Source organism: Amblyomma americanum, chromosome 9, assembly GCF_052857255.1.
Source record: "Amblyomma americanum isolate KBUSLIRL-KWMA chromosome 9, ASM5285725v1, whole genome shotgun sequence".
Lineage (NCBI taxonomy): Eukaryota > Metazoa > Arthropoda > Arachnida > Ixodida > Ixodidae > Amblyomma > Amblyomma americanum.
Genome location: NC_135505.1, coordinates 59,708,074 through 59,719,134, shown reverse-complemented (window position 1 = coordinate 59,719,134; position 11,061 = coordinate 59,708,074).

Genomic DNA, 11,061 nt, shown 5'->3' with positions numbered 1-11,061 from the left:
TGATAGGGTAGACGGATATAGGTCAGCACTATAGACTAGACCGAAAGCTATACCCGGCAGTTGATCGCCAGGTGAGCAAAAATGAAGAAGCAATTAGGAGGTGTTTACAGACCAGCACATTTCCAAATCCGCACATATGGTACCCGGGGCAACGACGGTGAATCCAAACTTTGCAAGGACAGGCAAACAAGATCCACATGATATAGACATGCACCAACTTAAAAAACAATTCACGAACCATTACCGATGAAGAAAAATTGGAGGCTCTGATGCTCAGCGCGCACCCAGGTAACCAAAAAGATGTCATCAATCAACCCCAGGCAGCCACCAGGTCATAAGGTATGATGGCCGACTCCTAGCCATGGCGGTGAAAACGTCCTCGATTTTGATTGAAGGAAAAAAGTTTTTTTTTTCTCTCTCTGTGGCTATGACCGTGCGCGTGCAAAAGGCCGCGCACTTCTTGGCGCAGGTCGCGCTGTATTGCGTGAGGTGTTTCCCCATGCATTTGTTGCATTTGTTCCATTTGTAGTGTTAGTGGAGCGCAGGCCTCCTCTAGTTCAGGTTTTCAGCGAGGAAACCTGATATATAGCTAGTTGATCACGTGACGGGCTTTCTAGACGACCGTATAGCACCGACACGAGAGGTCTTCGTCTCCTTTGAGGCTCACAGCGTGAGTCGCGCGGAGCGTGTAGCTCCTTCGCTATGGCAGACGCGTTCAGTGAGTCGCAGTCAGCAGCCGGGATTAGGCGTGCTCGTTGGCGTGAGAAGCAGCGTCAAGAAAGGCAGAAAAGAAGGGATAGCTTTCACGGATGTGGCAGACTAGCCCGATCGAGAACCCATGACAGCTGTCAAAATAACAGAGAAAAGTAACCACAAGCCTGACCATCAATACCATGGACGTGACCGCAGTCGGACAAGTTTTATAGGAGTAGCGCTAATCCAAGGAGGTACTGACGATGTCATGAGAGATGCACAACAAGCAGTCAGGAATTATGTCGGTGGCCGAATCTAGAAAGCAGCAAGTAAGATTATCAAATTCCAGAGGGCTGAAAAACAGAAGCCAATTATATGGACACCCCCTCCCCCCCTCTACGCCGGACGGAATCTGGCAGCTGACAACCCAACGCAAAAGCTGACCGAATGGGCCCCTGCAAACACAGGAGCAGAAATACAGGAGCCGCTAAAGACATGCAGAAACATTCCGGAGCCTTACATACAGGGCAGAAGAAGACTTCTATCCGGGAGCAAACGATTCAGCAATATTAATCTTATTTTGGCGCTTACATGTGTGGCCAACCCATCTCGTGGGCATGTGCCGTTCTCAAATGGCAGAACGACCAAAAAAAAAAACGCGATTGAACGCTAATGTGGCTGCAAACCCACTCGTTCCCAAGCCGTAAACTAAGCAGCAGAATCAACCCGAACAAAACCCCCTGGCAAGTACTCCCATCCACATAGAGACCTATATCACATGGTATGGGCGTACCTTCAGAGCCCGACCATCGCCACGTTAGACGACTCGAGACATGAGCACGGGGGACACGCTCACCTTACCTGACCTGGAAACACATCGAAAGGTGGCATTAACATGCAGGCAGCAGGATCCAACGGTTCCAAGCCTGAAGGCAACGACCGCAAGGAAACCCCTTAAATTCCATACGCATTTAATTCTCTTCTTCCTCCTGATTTCATAAGCTTCAGCAACTGTAGAATATACGCACTGAAGCGCTAAAAGAAAGGTCACAAGTACGCGTCTAATCGTTGGCCGCCGCAGATGAATTATCCGAAACTCGAACGCCGAAGCACGCGGCTTTCGTCGTCACAGGATGTCCTGACAGCGAACACGCAATAACAGATATGAACGGGAGAAATTTCCGGCTCCTGCAGTGTGGTTTGTCACTCGGTTTAGTTAAGATACAAAGGCTCTTTCGCAGCGTTGGTTTAGTGGCTGCGGCCTTCGGGTGTCATTCAAAGTCGCAGGCAGGCAGTTGCCGCTGATACGGATCACCAGAGAGAAATAACTACAAGATGAAGAATGTGTGGACCGCATAAGGCACGTTATCTCAGATCATGAATGTCAGTTTACCAATATTCCCCAAGAGAAAAGTGTACAATGGCTGTATCTTACCGGTACTCACTTACGGCGCAGAAACGTGGAGGCTAACGAAAAGGGTTCAGCATAAGTTAAGGACAACGCAGCGAGCCATGGAAAGAAAAGTGATAAGTGTAACGTTAAGAGACCAGAAGCGGCCAGAGCGGGTGAGAGAACAAACGCGGGTTAATGACAACCTAGTCGAAATTATTAGGAAGAAATGGGCACAGGCGGGGCGTGTAATGGGAAGGCAAGATAAGTGCTGGTTCTTAAGGATAATTGAGTGGATTCCAAGGGAAGGCAAGCGTAGTAGGATGCTGCAGAAAGTTAGGTGGGTGGATGAGATTAAGAAGTTTGCGGAGATGCCATGGGCTCAGCTGCCAAAGAACAGGGCTAATTGAAGATACGTTAGAGAGGCCTTTGCCCTGCAATGGCCGTAGTCGGGCTGATGAAGATGAATAGAAGCATGGCGGCGCACCTGCCAGTGTTAATTAAAGCTGCTTAGGCCTTAGCAAGAAAGAGCGATTCTCTTCATTACGCACCAAAACTATTTTGCACACACCGCTGTCCTCTTTTTAAACATATGGATACATACTACCATTTATAACAGTAATTCAATATACGACTGTACAGATTGTAAAGCTATGCATTAAAGGAAATTATCCATTGTGTTGACTTTTGTTTTCTCTGCCATCATATTTTACCAGTAATACTTTATATATGCTGTTTCAGACTTAGAACCTCTGTGGACAAGATACAATAGCTTATGTAGGGACTAAGCTGGGGTATTTTCTCTGAGCTATCAGCAAACAAGGCAATATTTATCTTGCAGTGCTATGAAATTAATATAACACAGAGTGATGAGGGCGTTTAATGTTTGTTGAATTTCTTTTTCAGCCGTCTGAAATTTTGTACGCACACCTGGTTTCGTTTAGTGTTATGTTGCGAATGGTTTTCTGGAAACCTTTTGGTCGACGTAAGAGTGCCATTTGTACCATAGATATTTTATTTGTGTATGTTTATGAATTAGTCTTATGTGCGTACATAATTGTTTCTGTGGCTGCAATTTATTATTACTGGAACAATGTTTCATGGAAGCGAACTAATGTTTACTGAAAGAAAGATTTTGCGCCTAACACACACCACACACAGAAAGAAGACGACACCACGGGCGCACTACGTTTACGTTGGTGTAATGATGTTTAGAAAAAACATGCTTTCTTTGCGGTATTTTTGGAAGCAAAAACCAAATTTAAAGCCTCTGTAATAGCGGCCTCTTTAGGACAGTGGCGAAACGAACAAAATGTCCGCGTGTTGCGCGCTTTAAGCGCACTTCCAAAACCCCCAAGTGGTTGAAATTAATGGGGAGTCCACTGCTATTTTGTGTCTCATAGTCAATGTGCACGTTTGAAACGATGTACCCCAAACCACGAGTTAAGAACACGCGCTTTTTATTAGTGCTCGGCAACGCTTTTAAATTTTTTTTTATTCGAGAAGTGTGCCATGAGGCATAAGTTGAAAAAGGAAGGGGGGAAGGAATGCACGGGATAGAAAGTTAAAAGAATGAGTGAAGACCCGTTGCGCTGAGGTAGTCGCAGAGGCTGCTAATCAAACGGTTGTCCATAGTACACTTCACGTAGTCCCTTGAGCTGATAGACAGGATATGCGTTGTCTGACATATTTCGCATCATTTTTACTTTCTTTTTTGGCTTCATTATAACGCATACATGGCGTCATCTACCACTGTATATTTTTTTGGGGGGGGAGGGAGGGGAGGGAGGAGGGGCAGCTGCAGTTGTCAAATATGCAATAAAAACAATTGCTTCTTAGCGCCTGTACAGTTTTGTGATTTCCAAGCTAACTCTTTTCTTGCTGGAAGTGTTTTTTACTCTTCAGTTTTCAGAAGCGTCTGGCAACGCGTATCCCACGCACGGTGGTTCAGGGTAAGCCAAAAGGCAAATTTCTTATGGCAAACACGTAAACACGGTGGCTGTTTTTTTCAGCTTTGTTGACCAGTGCAGCCCGCTGATGTTGCACGCAGGAGCCGCCTCTTTATTTCTTTTTTTTTTTGGGGGGGGGGGGGGGGGGCCGATGAGGATATTTAACAAGACCAGCATCAACCAGGCGACAGAAAAACACCATCATGGTACCGCCGAGATAAGGCTTTCAGGATAGCTCATCGGTAGTAACGATATGGTGTCCTGAAAGGATGATACGATGGAAGTGCTAGCATAGATAGGTTAAAGACAGTACGAGATTAAACAACCATGGCCAGTGACACGTGGTCCCGTTCTGGGAAATATTTGACGGACCCTGAATTTGTTTAATTCAACTTCCAAGGAACTGCCCCACATTTTATTCTTCGAGCTTTTCTCCGACACCTCATCAATGCCTACCTGTCGTAAAACATTCGTTTGGTGCATGCTAGCCTGTGCTGCGCTGTGCTAGCAAGCCTTGATTGAAAGCAATTACAAAGAATTGAAACAGCTTGTGTGCATCTTATCATTAAGTCTATGTTGCCTCTCAGTATTCTATTCCCTAAGCGTTTGCTGGCTTTGAAAATAAGGCTAGCGGTAATAAAGGAATAAATTTTACCGAAAAAAAATGGAAGCCTATATTGAAGAATAGAAATGACACTACCACAGCTTGCACGCTAGACCTCACGCACATCCTATCCCATATAGAGAGCGATCGCGGGGTCTACAGCTGTCTGCAAAAAAATTCTGACCTAAAAAATGATTGACTGAGTAAAAGCGCGGCCAAAGCACAAACGCGGAGTGTTCGGCGAGCGGCGCTTGTGTGCTCTGTCTCTTTTACAAACGTCGAAAACGCGTACATACACCATGGTCACTTCAAGTTTCAGGTTTATTTTACTTACACCATATATGTGGGTGGGCCCGGATAAAAAGTGATCGCAGATCACTTGAGGGACTCCCGGACCCCTCTTTACATGGCATACAGCCGGAAATATGTGTATTATGTAAAAGATTGCAAACATCCGAATATCGGCCAACACTGTAGACAAAACGTTTTACACAGACACATCTATATAAACAAAATATTATATACATCAATAAATATACTGAAAAACGTTTTGCTGCTTATGTAAAAGCAGCTTCATTTCGCGCAAGCTGCTCTTTGAAATATCGACATTCACAGACTGTAATTGGTTTAACAAGTGCGGCATATTGTAGCGTAACATCTGATTTTCGTAGTTGGTGCGGCAAAAATGAAGTAAACATTTTTCGTTACTGCGCGGGGTATAAGCCGGTACATTTTGAGTGAGGCAAGTCCCTTTCTGGTTAACATCCCTGTCTTTCCCTCCTCCTCTTTATCTATATTTTTAGTCAAGTATAGAAACTCTCGATTGTTATATTGTAGAGATTTTTGTATCTGGTTGCTAAGTAATATTTCTACAAGCTATGAACTGGTATAATCAGGTAGTGTGAAAATAAGTTATAGGTAGGGGTATGGTAGTCAACATTGGCAATGTAACGGACAGCTTTCTTTTGCAGCATGTAAATTTTGTAAATTTTATGCATATTTGTTTCTGTTGTAGTGCCCCGCACCAAAAACAGTAGTTTAAATGAGACAAAAAATGGCATTATATAACTTTTACTTGACTGTGAGAGGAAGGAAGTGTCGGAAATTAGCGAGAATGTATATATATCGCGTGACCTATAGCGAGAACTTCTATATGCTTTGGCGGTACCACTTAAGCGGCCTGTCCGCACTGTACCTATTAAGGCGAAAGTCTTACTTGCCTGATGAGTCTGCCGGAATTGCCCGTTAGCAGGAAGCATCCGTCTCACCTTTCAAATGACGTGATCAAAACTAAAATAAATAAAATGAAACTAAACAAAAAAACATTAAAACTTAATAAAGATCAAAATAAAGAAAGTAAGAATAAAAACAAACGAAAATAAACATAAAATAGATTCAAATTAAAAACAAATGTAATACTTGTTGGGGGCTAGTTGGTACATATTTCCAGAAAAGGGTTATAGCGTCGAAAAGTAGAACACATAGCAAGCGAGACGGGACAGGCGCAACTTGCAACTGTTCATTTACCGCGAATGCGAATGATTATAAGGACAACAATCAAGAGGGATAGCAAGAACCACACATGCGCGCGAGGGGTGTACAAAAATAAAATTGGAAAAAAAGACAAGTGAGGCACTCAGGTGTCTCACCCCAGTGTAGCTAAATAATCAGTTTCATTCTTATATATAGTAATGGATGGGTACTAACACAATTAATTTAATTTGGTTTTTGGGGAAAGGAAATGGCGCAGTATCTGGCTCATATATCGTTGGACACCTGAACCGCGCCGTAAGGGAAGGGACAAGGGAGGGAGTGAAAGAAGAAAGGAAGAAGGAGGTGCCGTAGTGGAGGGCTCCGGAATAATTTCGACCACCTGGGGATCTTTAACGTGCGCTGACATCGCACAGCACACAGGCACCTTAGCGTTTTTCCATCATAAAAAAAAAAAAACGCTAGGGCGCCCGTGTGCTGTGCGATGTCAGCGCACAATCACTGCAGTTGCTTTTGCTATAGAAGGCCTCCAACAGTTCACGGGCTCTCTGGTCCTTACTTCTGTTTAAAACCTTCGTTTTTTTAATCCTTGTTGCGCGCTTAATCTTTCTTCTCCGCAGGCTTTACAATGACGCGGCAAATGTGATGCAGTGCCATTTTGTAAATCTTGATTATGTTCTACTAATCGTTCGTTAATACCGCGGCCGGTTTGGCTAATATGCTTCTTTCCGCACGTGAGAGGAATCTGATAGACGACTCCCATAGCACAATTAACAAGCAGAGCTACATGTCTCATTTTGCATTCAGTTTTGTTTACCTTGTTGGGATCAGTTTTAACGCATAAGGCAGCCAGTTTTTTTTGGGCGGATAAAACCACAGGAACCTTGTATTTTGTTGTCTCATGCTTCAAATTGTGCGCAACCTTATGGGTGTACGGAGTGACAGCGAGTCTTCTTTTGCGTTTGGTGACCTCATCTTGATTGCATCTTTTACTAAATTTTTTCTTCAATTTTCTCAGCAAAGCTTCAGCTACTTTGCATAAGATCGACGTTGGAAAGCATGGTTTTTCCAACTTCGGATCCTGGGTTTGAAGGCTTTCCCCCGCTTAATTACAACATGATTTCTTTAGAGACGCTTGCAGGCACACCTGAGCAATGGCGCAGATTTACAGTCTTCGAATGGGAAGAATCGTAGGGCGTTAATTCTTTTTGCGCGTGAGGGTGACACATCCAGCAAAAGCTTTAGTCTTTCAAGTTGATGTCACTCTCTAAAAACTGCAATGTATTGCCATGGGCAAGCTCATGGGTGAAGTCCAAACCTTTTCCAGGTAGTCTAAAACTTCTTCCACTGTTTGTGGGTAAGATGAGGAAGCCTGTTTTTTTTAAATAAATAAAAAAATCGTATACATATCTAATTTTGGCTTCGTCAAAAGTATCCGCCAATGACCTGTCCAGCTGTGCAAGAAATATGTTACAAAGCACAGGAGGCACGCAAGAACCAATGCAATTTCTTGTTTTCTCAACAAACAGCTGGTCTTCAAATGACACCACAATGCAAGACAAGTAATACTCTAACATTGCCAAGAAATCCGCAACAGAAACAGCGGCCGCGTCCTGGATGGAAACCGCCCCATTCTTTTCAATGCAAGACTGTACAGCGGCTAACAACTCAGTCTGTGGGATAGAATAGGAGAGATCAACAACATCAATAGAAAACATATAGCCTGAACACTTACTGTGATGCAAAAATTTAACAACATCAATAGAGTACCTGCACGAAAAGGAGTCTTCGACTTCTAATTTATTAAGATGTCTTAGCAGGAAACGACTGACATGGCTGTGCCAAGCCCCTCTTTCACTGAGAATACATCTGAACGGTATTCCTTCCTTATGTGGTTTGGCGGTAAAAAACACATTTAAGCTATTTGCTTTGGAAAGCCGAATACATTTAGCAATTCTGTCCAAGCCAATACTTTCACACAGAGAAGCCGCATTAGATTTCAGCTTGGCCATATTAATTACGGTCTTGCGGAAATTGCTGTGTACAGTCTCATGAGCCTTCTCGTTAAACATATCAGAAGGTATGATGACGAATCCGCCTTGCTTGTCCGCTTGAGTGAGTCGCAGCTTCTGGTCGGCGAACAACTTGACGACTCTTTTGGTTGTAGACTCATGTCTAGTTCCGTTGACGGCCGCGGTCTTGTTGAGGCTGCCCACGACGTCTGGCAAGCATCTTTCCTGGCCCACCGGGTCAGCTTTACTGGAAACCCTTCGATTCAAGGAAAGTACCTCATGGCCCGGAATCCTTGGTTCGATGCTGAACTTCGGGCCCTTCCTAAGGACAGCGACTACATCATCCGGGATACTAATGCCCCTCAGAACCTTGAACGTCATGCTGCTGTCTTTGTTTCTTCTTTAAACGCTTCTTGATATCACTGGCAACGTCCTTTGCCCCAGGAATTCACTGGCTTGGGCGGCGAACCACCTGAAGTCCTGGAGTTTTACGCCGGCACTGTTCGCAGAGTTCATGGAAATACGTATCGATTGCAGCCAATCGTACAGCAGACGTACCTGTCGCCATAGCTCCGCGCGTAAGGTCCTGCACATCCTCTTAACGTGGCCAAGTGAAGGTCTGGTAGAACCCAACAGACAAGATATCTCGTGTGGGACTAGGCCTTTTCTAATACAGAATCCAATCTTCCTAGCGCGGCAAGAGATGGGGGCGATATGGCTGACTGACACTGAAGGAGGCGGTGGTCTTCGTATATTTTAATGTCTGCACTGCGCAGTGCCTCATCTGACTATTAGAGTAGAGACACGAATCTCCTGGAGGGAAGTTCGTTACTCCGCCATTGAAAAACTAAGAGAGACCGCTGACGTCGCATTGACGACTGCTCGGAACAACTAAGATAAAAGCATTCAATATGCGCTTTCTTTCTCAAAATTCACGATAAATGGGCAAGAAGTTAACCTTCCGGTGTACAGATATAATTTATTTTCCGCAATGTTTTTCAACTCCATTAAAGCAGTCCAATGGTTGATCTCAGCACATGGTTATTGCGAACATTTATGAAAATTCTAGCGACGAGAAACATGAAAGAACTTCTCATTTTAACGCTTAAGAAGCACATTCAGGGAGATCAGAACATCCAGGAAAGGTTTACCTTGCACTTGTTTAATTGAGCTAGTCATTAGGAACTCCTATGAAACAAGCTTCTCTTTCGATTCCTCTCAGCGTTTCGACACCAGTGCTCTAGTTAACTCCAAATTATCCCCGGAAATGATAACGTGAATATCGTGCTTATTCACAATAAACGGACTTTATACTTGGCTTCCTAAACGGCCACAGGCAATTATGTGCCTTTGATGAGAAGCTACGGTAACTGTTGCGTGCTTTCGTTTGCACAGACTGGTGCAGCTGTGGCTCAATAGAAGTCGAATACAATAGTGTCAAGCGCTTCACTTGCCATTGAGATCAATGCATACCTATCAGTACAGCATTTGAACTACAAATGGTTTGAAACAGACAAGCGAGCTCTCTCGCGGTGTAATTTCGCGCCTATTCGTTCACGACTATGATTTTGATTACGCTGTACGTAGTGACGACTTTCTCATGGGCAGCTCTTTACTTCAACTCAAAACAAATATATTTGCAGCCTAAATTTTTCATCCGGGCCTCGAGAAGGATTGTTTCGGGCTTGCACGAAATTTTGTACAAAGGGCTACAATAGTTTAAAATTGGGACGTCAGTATTAATCACATCAAGAGCGCAGTGATCGTGACTGCCTTTTCGTTTCTGAGATACTCATGACTTTATAAGTAGATAAAAAATATTACCGGCGGTACAATCAGTGTGAATATAAACGGCGCAGAACGTGCTACCAAAAACTGTTATTACAATTTCATTCACTGCGTTTTCTAGCGGGCATAAAATCTACCTCTATTTTAAATAAAGGATGCTTAATACAGCCCTGGTCTTGAAAAGTTCTATTCTTGTCATATCAAGCCAATAGCTTCTCTGATTTGCCATGTTTTCTCTCACATCGTAAACCTAATCTTCAAGACAGGCATCTTCCGTAGCGCACCAAAAAAGCTAAACTAATACCTGTGTTCAAAAAAGACGGCAAACGCCTAGCAACTAATTATCGGCCCATTGCTGTTCTTTCCTTCTTTATCAAAGAAATCGAAAAATTATTTGCCATCAGTGTGACAACTATCATGCAAAATATAACATCATATCTCAATCAGTTCGGAATCCGGTATGGTTTTTAAACTAAATTAGCTTTAATTACTAATAGATAAGATTAAAGAATGTATTAATTGCGGTAATTTTAGTGCCACGTCCTTCATCGATCTCTCAAATGCGTTTGATTCATGTAGTCGCAACAGACTTTTTGACTAATTAAACGCCCTTAGAGTATGTGGTATTGTACTATAATTTATTCGCAGCTACTTACTTATCCAAATCCGAGCAGTTTGCATCCCTAGTACTTACTCTGCATTGAAGACTACTAACTTTGCCGTTCCTCAGGGTTTCATCCTTATTTTCCACTAATTTTCCTAATATACAATAATGATTTTCCACCCAGCCTTACCTCTACTCATTGTATATTAAATGATGATGCATATAATATACATTGAGTAGTAGCATTTGACAAGTCAATAGAATCCCTAACACATTAACTGAATGCTGATGCTACTGTTGGAACCTGGTGTCGGGACAACATGCAGAGTATTAATGCCTCCAAACCTAGCTTTGTCATTTTTTCACCTCCCCATAAGACTATTCTTGAATCTCTATATATTTCTCTTGAATCTCTATATAATTCATTACGAATTAGTATAAAGCACTCATCTAGCATTCGTACTTTCAAGCATAGTTCTCATAATTGTCTTCAATTGCAGTAATCTTTTTTTTTTTTCGTAAAGCGTACG